This window comes from Vigna radiata, chromosome 2 (assembly GCF_000741045.1).
Source record: "Vigna radiata var. radiata cultivar VC1973A chromosome 2, Vradiata_ver6, whole genome shotgun sequence".
NCBI lineage: Eukaryota > Viridiplantae > Streptophyta > Magnoliopsida > Fabales > Fabaceae > Vigna > Vigna radiata.
Genome location: NC_028352.1, coordinates 5706384 through 5718515, shown reverse-complemented (window position 1 = coordinate 5718515; position 12132 = coordinate 5706384).

Below are 12132 nucleotides of genomic sequence, written 5' to 3'. Positions count from 1 at the left end.
AATACAAAATCAAGTAACAGACAAATAAATATTGAAACTACTCCTATTTAAACCGTTAACACCTACTGTTTTCTTTAAATTCCCTAATGCATAAGCTCTTGATATCTTAGGTAATTTCTCATTTTACCTATGTCACCAGTGTATATTCAGGTTTTTAATTTCTTTTAAAAAATAATATAATTGTTATGATATTTATTTAAATAAATTTAAGAAATTTATATTTAATTATTATAAAAATATATAACATATAAATGTGTTATGGAAATAAAGTTAGAATCATGTAAAAATCTTAAATAATTATATTATTTTATGATAATATATATCAAAATAATAATAATAAAATCAATATTAATATTAATAATAATAATAATAATAATATAAATATATACATAAAAAAATATTAGTAGATGCGAAAATAAGATGTAAAGATAAATTATTCATAAAAAAGAAAAAATGTAAATAATTAAAATATGATTCTGTAGTAAATAAAAGTAAGATACATGTAAAAAATAAAATTAAAATACTGATATATTATAATATATGAATTTTATTCTGTACAAAATAAATATAATAGAATTTAACAGAATTTAAATATCTCAGTACAAAATCAAGTCGAACTTAAAATAATTTTGAGTTCACATGTCAAAAAATTTTGTTTTTTGTTTTTTTAACTAGTGTATAAAGGTTTTATATTGATTATCAACTATAAATATTGAAATATAATATACTCGTGAAATATTAAAATTACCCCTATTTAAACAGTTAACACACACTTTTTTTTAAATAATATAATTGTTATTTTTTTAAATTAAGAAATATATATATTTAATAATTATAATAATATATAACAAATAAATGTTATGAAAATAAAAAGTTGAATAAGGTAAAAAAATTAAATAATGACATTATTTTACGATAATATATGTAAATTAAAATAATAATAATATCAATACTAATATTAATAATACAAATAATACAAATATATACGTAAAAAAATATTAGTAGCCAATTCTTTATGGTACATTGTATAAGCAAACAATATGTAAAAAAATTAGCAACCAAAAAGGAAAAAAGAGTGAAAATAATTAAATTATGATTCTATAATAAATAAAAGTAAAATGTATGTAAAAAATAAAATTAACATGTAGATATATTATAAAATATGAATTATTAGTATAAAATAAAAATAATATAGAATTGATATTAAAATTTATAAATAAAACCACATACAAATATAAGTAGTTTAAAAAACAAAACTATATTAAAAAATATAGTTCAAGTGAAAATGTGAACAAATGATAAAATATGATTTCGTACAAAATAAAAACAATAAAAAATCAATAATAAAACAACACGTAATAATAATAATAATAATAATAAAATAAATCTAATATTAATTTAAATAATATAATAATAATATATTATAATAGTAACAATATATTATAATAATAATAACAAAAACAATAATAATAATAATAATAATAATAATTATAATAATAATAATAATTATTATTATTATTATAACATAAATATCAATAATAATAATAGTTTAGAAGTAGTTTAGAAGTAGTTTAAAAATATTGGGACTCAATTATTCTAACATTAGAACACTTTAATATAAATGAATTTGTTATAAGCTAGTCTCATTATTTTAAAATATATCATTTTTCTAGAAACCATTTTTTTAGAGACATCTATCTTCTTTCTAAGAATTCTTGAATCTTGTTCATTTGGTTGAAGATCGGAGATTGCTTGTATGATCTTTACAGTGAGATCTTCAACTCTACCCGATCAGTTTCTCAAAATAGAATAAGTCATTTTTTACTCTTTTATGTTGTTCCACGTTTTCAATGCATGTGATGTTTGACTCAATTGCATGTATGGTTTGAGTATTATTTTAGGTTCTTTATTGATCAGTGGTAATAATGACATACTTTGATCATGATTTTATTGTCTCTATGTGTAGATAGAGTTCTTTCAGGTGTGAAATTATATAGGGTCTTCTAAAACAGTTTATTCTTCTAAGCTAGTGTACATTCTTAAATTTTAATTTACAAGTATGATTTGTGATTGTTTAGATGATAGGATGATTTAATTGNAATTGTGATATTCATTCTAGTATTTATTGCACTTAGATTATGTTAATTAATAACATGATGTATGAATATTTGTTATGATGTGATTTTGATGTTATTATTGTCATGAGTACTATGTTATGAAGTTGTGTTGATGTTTGGAATTGCCTGCAATGTTTAAGGTGTAGTGAGTTATTACAGGTCTGGGTTTCGTAGTAAAAAATGGAGGTTTTGATAAACAAGTTTGTGAGATAAGGGTTGGATTGAGAAATATGGTGTTTTGGGTATGGTTTTATTTTAATTGAAACTTGTTAGAGCTTACTATTAGTAGATATCTGAAATAGGAATAGGTGTTAGTTAGTAAGGGTGGTTTTAAAAGTTTTCAAGTTCAATTTTAGGGGTTTTGATAGTTGAGATTTTGAGATTATGGTTAGATGGAAAACTTAAAAGTTTAGGGTTAGTTCTTAAGTCATTTAGGACTTTTTTTGGGTGTTAAGTTAGGCAAAATCTGAGGTGGAAATGATACTTGGTTTTTATGTTGTTTTTCTGTCATGTTTTAGTCCATATTTGAGGTTTTAACTAGGGAAAACTTAAAATATAGAGGCTGTTATGAAATGAGGTTTTGAGGTATGTTATTCAGTCCATTAAGACTTATTCATACCTTTAGTTTACACAGTTTTGAGTTAAAAAATGTAGATTTCAGTTTGGGTATTTTTGGAGTTGTCATATGGGTTTAATCCACCTAGTTCGGGTTTAATGATCAAAGAGGTACCTTGTTTAGTTATAAACGTGTTTTCGTATCAATTCTAGTGTGTAAGAAACCCTTTTGATCAATTGAATAAGTCTTAGGTGCATCAAAGTCCATAAACATAGTGTGTTGTCAACTGATATGGTGTTAAGGGGTAGTTTTCTGGCATTGAGCACCACATTCCAGTGGCTCTGGCACTGAGGGGTAGTTTTTTGGCAGTGAGCACCACATTCAAGTAGCTTTGACACTAAGGGGGTAGTTTTCTAGCATTGAGTGGTAGTTTTCTTGTGTAGAGCGTCATGTTCCTTTAGTGAGTTTTGAGTTTCTTTCTTTTATGGTTTTATGAATAATGATTACATTGATGATTTAACATGTGTTTGGTATAATATATGAAATGTTTGAATGGTTTATGAATGAGGTTGTGATTGAAGTAAAGTGTGGTTTGAAAAGAATTTCTAAGGTGAAATTCTTATTAGTGGTTTCAAGTGTTGTTGATATGAATGCAGGGAGCTTAGTTTTGGAGGTTATCTTGAAACTCTAATGATCATTCATTCTCAATTATAGAAGATTGATACATGTAGTAGAAGATCTTAGTCTAGGTGTTTCCAGTATGGCCTAAGACACAATATAAACTAACCCTATGAGTGTGGTAGGGTGAAACCCATTGACAATGGTCACCACAAGTGTACAACCTGCCAAAGCTCGACATTCATACTAAATCCGGATAGTGCAGTCTATGTCTTGGCATGTTTAAGATGTGTGGATTGTTTTATGTGAAATATGATTCATGTGTGAAATATTAATGTATATTATGTTTTGTTTTGTATCGCTAGCTTATTACTTTTGTATGTTTGTTTTATCTTTTGCAATGATCATTTTAATAGTGTGAGATTAGGGAGACATCCTTCAAGTTATTCTAATATGGGGTGCAAGCAGAAACGATGACATAATTAGAGTTTGGTTCTCTAGGTGTAAATTAAAAATCTCAAGTTTCTTATTAATTATCATAATTATAACAATTATTTTAGTAGTTTTATACTAATAGAATGAGATGTTACATGTGATAATAATTTACAATAACAATAATAATAATAATGACAGTAATAATATCATTGCTATTAATAGTAATCATAATAATACTACTAATAATAATAATAATATTTATAATTGTACTACTAATAATAATATATAATAATAATCCTAATAATCTTGATAATAATAATAATAATTTTATTACTACTAATAATAATTTTACTCATAATAATATATAATAATAATAATAACATTAATAAAATAATAATAATAACATATAATAATATATAATAATAATACGTATTTTCGGAGTGATATTTTTATAAATTAGAAAGGATAATAGGATATTTTATAAGTGTCATTTTTTAGATATAAAAAAATAATATTTTCAAGTTTATAATTAAATTTTAAATAGAATCAAATTGAAAAATTATTCATAAGTTTGGAAATTTTATATTTTATATAAATTGAAAAATACTCAATAATATAGTTGTAGTGATAAAGAATATTTTATATTATGATAATTATATTAGATATTAGTGAAAACGCATGTCATACACGTAATTGTTTTCAACTTTTTTATGATAATAAAGAATTATAAAATTATTATTATATGATTACTTTTAAAAAAATAGTATAAATATATTATCTAATTAATATGTTAATTAAATATAATATAAAACTAATAAATATTACCTTTTCCTTTCACACCATTTAAAATAAATATTCAGTATGATATTTTTATTTAAATCATATGTGATTATTTTTAATAAAAACATTGATATTTTACATAATTGGTGTTTGTTTGTCAACTGGTAAGTTTATCTGTGCTTCAAAAAATAATATCAAAAATAATTTTTTCACTCTGTTATGCATTTTTTTAAATCAGCTCCAAAATGTTTATGCAAAATAATAATAACAATTTTCCATTTCTACTTTTTAAACGAATTTATTCAAACATGGAAAAATTATTATTACATAATTATTTTATTTAAAAATAAATTAATCTTAAAAAGTTTAAATAAACAGACCTAATATATTTGTAGATCATTAACATCATAACATATTTGTAAGAAACAAACATTCCATTTCGATTTTCCTTTGTATTCTTGTAAAAAAATTACATTCATCGTGATGAATCCACCTGAGCCCATTTGTTTTTTCAGAATTCCTATCTAATTTCATTTTTGTTTTTGCTGTAGTTTTATTTATTTTTAATTGGGTTGAAATTGATGCTAATGGATCAATTGGTTTAATCATTTATAAAATATATAAAATTGCTTCCTGCACCATCAATTTTGGAATACGTTTTCCGGAACAAGAAGAAGAATAGGATTTTTTAATAAAATTTTTGAAACACTTTTTTTTTACATGAAGGAAGAAATGGACGAGGTGCAGGAAGTAATGCCCTAAAAAAGTATTGCCAAGTAAGCAAATGATTTTTTTTTTTTGGATTTTTATTCCTTGAATCCCATTATTATTATTTGGACTTCTATATAAATAGAAAAATATTAAAAATACTAGTTTTATTGCACTAGATCATCATTGTTGTTACTTCATTTTTGAGTGAAAGAAGGGAAGAGAGAGTTCTTCATGTTCTGAAAAACTTGTTTTAGAAAAATTAGTTTCGAAATATATTTCATGCATTTTGAAAAATTTGTTTCAGAAAGTTTATTATATATTTCGAAAAGTTTATTCTATACCTTTTTTTTTTTTTCATAAAGCTGATTGCACAATGTATCTCATATTGTTGAAAGCGTATTCCAAAATTTCTGTTCTAGATATTTTGTTATGAAAATTTTGATTTTTTTTTTCTGAAAAATTTCCTTCACAAATAATCTGAAAATCACTTATGAAGAGTAAAATATCCTTTTAAAAACCACAAGTGCAAAAATTAAGAAATTTCTTTCTGCACCCCTTCAAACTTTTTTACCCTTTTCCCTTTTACTCACCATGCATAGTTGCATTATTTTTTTCTTCACCTTCAATTTGTTGGTTTTGTTAAGATTTTGGGCATGTATTTGAGCGCTGAGATGCTTGTGTGACAGTGCACATGTAAGACTTTTTTTTCTTACCAAAGTGAGTTATTTGAAAATTCACCGAAATAAGAAATTGGAAATGGAGGAGTTGTAGGTCTCAGAACACAGGAAATCTGGAACATATTACCAGAAGAAAAAATGTTCGGAATAAGCTTTCTGGAAATATTGTTTCCGAAAAAACTGAATGGCTAAGTTTTTTATGATGTAAAGTGAAACATGATCGAAAGGGTGAGACTTTGTTTGTGAAAGGTTTGCGATAATGTGATAGATAGAGTGATACGATTTGTTGATGAAAGGTACGCTCGTTCTTTAATTTGATTCATATTTAAAATAAATCAGAGAAAAATGTAAAATAAAGTCAGAATAAAAATATCATAATTTAATAGATTGATAAATATAAGTGTAAGACTCACCACATGTTAATATTTGATTTTTATTAGAGAAAATTTTCTTTCGAAACAAATGTATAATATGACTAAAAAAAGATTTATATAAGTTTTTGGTATTTCTATATATATAGACACTTAAGTTTAACAAAACTTAAAGGTTTAAATATCTTTTTGGTCCCTAAGTTATGAACGGATGTTCAATTTAGTTTTCGCTTTTAAAAATGTAAACTTTTGGTTCCTAAGTTATAAAAAATGTATCAAATGAGTCCTTTTTTTATGTTCATGTTCAAAGTAGAAAGAGCAATCTAAAGTGCTGTTATTATTAAGAAACAAATCAGAGCAATCTAAAGATGTAGCAGTTGTTAAGAAACAACCAAAAACAGTATTTCAAGTCAAAACATGACTCATTTGATACATTTTTTATAACTTAGGGACCAAAGATTTACATTTTTAAAAACGGGGACTAAACTGAACATCCGCTTATAACTTAAGGACCAAAAAGAGGTTTAAACCAAACTTAAAAACCTTAAAATACAGTCTAATACCCAAACACATAAAAATAACAGAAAACAAAAGTTACATATATAGAACTTTGCCAGCTTGTCCAAGGAATTTAACATTTTATAAAATTATAATTTATTTAATTTTCTAAATTATTCTTCAATTGTGCTCATAGTTTTCATGTTCAAGTTTTCTCCTCCATGGAACATTATAAGATTTAAGGCTAAGTAGTTTGATCTTTGACCTTGTCATAAATCCTTTGAATTGTAAATGTTATTTCTCAAGTTCTTCTCATATATGCTCAGGATATAATCTACTATCACACCCTTTTTCTTAGAATTTATCCTCAAATTTGTACCGCTTAATAATTCCTTATTATTCTCTCATGTTTAAAGAGAACTCGACCCAAATTCTAGAAGATTCTATGCACAAACATAAACATAAATCAAAAACACATATAAAATAATCCAAAATAAAAATTCTACTAAAATGAGATTTGGATCTTGGAAGAGGCCAATCTCTTATTATCAAAGACTTTGGAGGTCGACCTCCAGGATCAAATATCCACCTACATAAATCATCAAACATTTTTAAATTAAAGATGCACTGCTCAAAGAAATTCAAAACAATATTACCTAAATAAACACTTTAACTATAAGTATGACTTTGATTGTTTTAGGTTGCTTAAAGATGGACAAACAAACTAACTCGTGTGCATATGTTTTCAAACTTGCATCCTTACCTAAAAATTGGTTGGGAATGGATAAACAAACTAACTCATGTGCAGTTATTTCTAAGTTTGTGCCCAAACTAATAAAACAACTTTGACTTTCCAAAGTAATTGACAAACAAGCTAACATAGTATCAAACACAAATTCATTAAATTACAAACTTGTGTCTTCCTTTTTTGTCATCCTTTCTTTCTTCCATTATTTTTGTCATTGTTCATTGATGAATAAATATTTCATAGGTAATATCATTCTTTCTTTTCCCCATTGTTGGTGCCACTCATTCTTGATAAACAACTCTTCCCTAGACAACAAAAGAAAATGAGATAAATTAGTATTTCCTTTAAATGACAAATCAGGAAGTTCTCTTTTCTTTCTTTTTCCTTTTCTCTTTTCGTTCTCCTCTATTTCTTTTACTTGTTTTTCTCTCTTTTCTTCCTCTTCTCTTTCTTTTTTTTCTTTCTCTTCCATCTGCCTCTTTTATTTTTCTCTCTTTTTTTTTTCCTATTTCTTTTATTTACTTTTTTGCTTCCATTTCTATATGTGCTTCATTTTCTTGTCTTCTTTTTTTCCTCCTCTTTCAAATATAGAATGTTGTTCTTGAGGTCTTCATTAGTAGTCATTGGACTTGCATTCCAATTAGGTCACTGATGAGTTTCATGCACACAACCTTCATATTTGGAAAATCTTATAGCACTTGATTTAACCCTTTAGAAAATATTTTTGTCATGTTTGTGCTTCCTTTTAATACTAAAATTTTTACCATTCAACTTTACAATTATGGACTCCAAGGCATTGACATTCTCCACCAAGTTACACAACTTCCAAAAAGATGCCTCTATTAGAATATGTTGCATGCGTTGTTCAATATAGATAAATCCTGCAAAAGGTTAAAAAAAACAAAATGACATAATATATTTAGATCCTTACAACTCTTCTAAGTGTTTTACTCAAATTTCACTCGTGTATCACACTTATAAGTTTTTCCTTTAATGTACTATCCTATCCTTTACCTCTCATATTCTCTTTAGTATTTGACAAAGAACTCCAATAGCTTATGCAAAGAATGAACAAACAATGTGAAAAACTTTGTGAGATCTAAATGTTAACTTAAAGGTCAAAGAAAATACGAAGTGTCATTATTGGGTCTACCGAAAGAGTTCAAAAAGGAAAGTGTATTTAAATTACCTTTAATCTTAACTTCTAAGCGAAGTGTCACTATTGGGTGTACTGAAAAAAGCTATTTGCCCAAAATACTAGAATACTCGATCTAAAATACCCGAGTCGCATTATATTGTCGATTGTCCACTAACAAATTAATTTTTCCAACAAGTGCAATAGTACGATTGTAGTACAACAAGGTTGTACTCACATGGATTTGTTTGGATAAAATAGTAGTCTATGATTTATTCAAATCTGTAAATGAAACAGTGATAAAAGTTTGATAGATTTAAAATGAGTTTGATTGAATGATGAAAATAAGTAATGATGATTAAGATGTTGGGGTTGAATTTGGCTACTCTCCCTATAATGCATTGCTTTTAATGCATTACTTTAGTGCTCATGGAAGTACTCTTTATGGTAATTTTAAACTCATCCATGACATTTAGAACCTAAGATTATTAGACTTACTGTGATTCTTCACTCCTAATTGAATGACTCCTTCCATTAATGGACAATACTCAAATTTATTTCTAATGTTTATCAACCATTAAGAGATTTGATTGTATCTAAACTTTAAACCAATTCTCATTGCATTTAGGCTTTGTGAAGTAAAATGATTAATCAAGTCATCAAAGCAATAAAAGCAAATAAAGTAATTAACACATGAAGTAAGAACAGAACATATATTGAATCAAAGTGAAAAACAAAGAGTTAGAGAAATTACGTTTAATCCCAACAAAGATGAGTTTAGCTACTCATAATAATTTTTAATACAAGCAGAAAGAATTGTTTTCCTCCTCCTATGATTCTCTCTAAATGTATTACAATAAGTACCTAAAAACTCTAAAATTGGATTCCAAAATTAGTATATATATCGCAAAGGTTGGCTATGTTTTTATATAAATTAACTGTGATGTTTCAGCTTCCAAGTTTTTTGTCAGCCATGATCTTTTCTCTTTAGTAAACTAAACATTTGTAGTATACTTAAAGCTGGTTTCCAAAATATTCTAAACTAATAATATATTGTTATTATCAAACAACATAAATAATTGATATACAATATTCCTAAATATATTGATATCATATATTAATCCATTATTTTCATAAATATTCAAAGAATTAATAAGTTTTTCATTTGTTTCTCTTTAAAGCTGAAAACTCTCTTATTACAATATAATAATCCAACTCTTAAAAAACCTTAATACTCTATTTTAGAAACATTTCATCTAAATCCAATAACGCCTAAATCCGATAAGAAAACATTTTGTAAATCTGTTGTTAGAAGCCAATGTAAAAACAAAGTGCTTCTTTCTCATAAATTGTTATTTAAATAGGTCATAAAATTGATTTAAAAACTCCAAAAATAATCAATTTCGAATACATACTTTTCTAGTACAGTATTTACACTCAAATCAATAAAAACAACACTACACTAATAAAAGCCACTCATGTTTTCTCAATACAAATTCATAACATTATAATTCAAATTTATGTGAAGTTTATTAAATAAGTTATTCCTCATTATTTACTGTTCATTTGATTTTATTTTTACCAAAACTTAATTGGAAATAATCGTGGATCAATTGACTAACTAGAGAAATAAAAAAATTCCAAAGTGAGCTAATCCTTAATTACAAATTTTTTATGATAGTGATGTTTGGTACTATGAAACCGTGTGTACTAAAAAGCATTTAATATTTTCAAAAGTTAGGCTAATTTTACTGTTGCATCTCTTCACTCGTAATAAAATAATAAGCACGTCAAATGCAGTACTCTTAAAGTATATATATAATATTATATTAAAATAATTAAATTGAATTTTAAACATGTAAATTTTCCATAGACCACTGAAAAACAGTGCATTTATTTGACTCTGAACATTCTAGATGATAACATCATGACAAAGCAGAGAACTTGGAAGTTTATTATGGCTAATTAATTATCTTTTAGTTCAACTATTTCTTCCTTTATTCTTTGTAGTTATCTCTTAATTGTTGTCTGAGAATGCTGATTCAACATTGATTTTGCATGTTAAAAAGAGAGAAATAGAATGAATAAACATGATCATGAATGATGTAATAATATTTTTTTTTTACCAAAAGTTTATGAATAATTAATTATAAAAAAGGCACGTTTATATTTTTAAAAAGGATCACTTTTATAGTATAATTAAATATTTTTTCACCAATAAGGCACAAAAAATAAACTTCATAGTCGTTATTTTAGAAATTATACTTGCAATAAATTCTAAACGGTAAGTTAAATATGTACAATAATATTTATGTCTACAATATATTAAAAAGATTTTATTATACAATATTATCATATTATATTTACTAATGTTTTATTATCTAGAATGGATCAATATCTTTTCAAAGAATAGTCGTTCAATACTTTCTCTTCTAGGCTATTTTTTCTTTGTCAATATCTATTAGTGAGTATTTGTTAACTATTTTTTCTTTGTCAGTATTTATTTATAATTTTTGAAATAAGTATTCTTATAGTTTGCTTAATTATGATTCAAGCTCTATCAATTTTTGAAATAAGTATTCTTATATTAAAATTATTCTATTAGAATAATTTTCTATTTTAAGTTATTTTATTTTGATCGCTCGCTTCTTTTTTATAAAAATATTATATCAGCCACTCAATTAATTTGATTAAAATACTATTTTTGACTTATTGACTGTCAGACTAACTTATTGACTAAATAAGACATACCTTATTAATTACTTAAACTCAATCATAAGTATGATTTTAATGTTTGCGTATAAAAGATGTTGATTAACACATACAAATTAATAATAAACATATGTCAATAAACAACACCCACTTTATAAATAAACATATGTCAATGATCACCACAAACTTGACTTTTATATTTTGTGAAATAAAATATAGAACTATATTAATGATTAAATATTAACAATCTTATTATAATTAGTATATATTTTTTATGTATTTCGTCATAACAATAATAATAATCATTTTAATTTTAAAACATAAGAACATATTTTATTTGAAATCTCATGTAAAAATATGTAATATATCCGAAATTAATACAACTAATATTGTTAGATATATAAGTTTGTTAAATATATTTAAGTTTGTTAGATATATCCGAAATTAATACAACTAATATTTTTAGATATATAAGTTTGTTAAATCTATTATATTATTATTTCTTAGTTTCATTATATCAGTAGTATAATATATATAATTTGTATGAAATGTTATACACATACAAACTTCTATTATTTATGTTAATATGAAAAGTTTACTTAAAATGAAATTGATGATACTAAGTACAAAGTGTAAAACAAACTATTATTTCTTAGTTTCATTTTGTTAAATTCCCTAGAGCACAGATAACAGGTTTTTTTATTTTCTTTTATGCCAGCTCATAATGTACGAATATTATAATGTTGTTTTTTACCACATTACACGTAACCCATT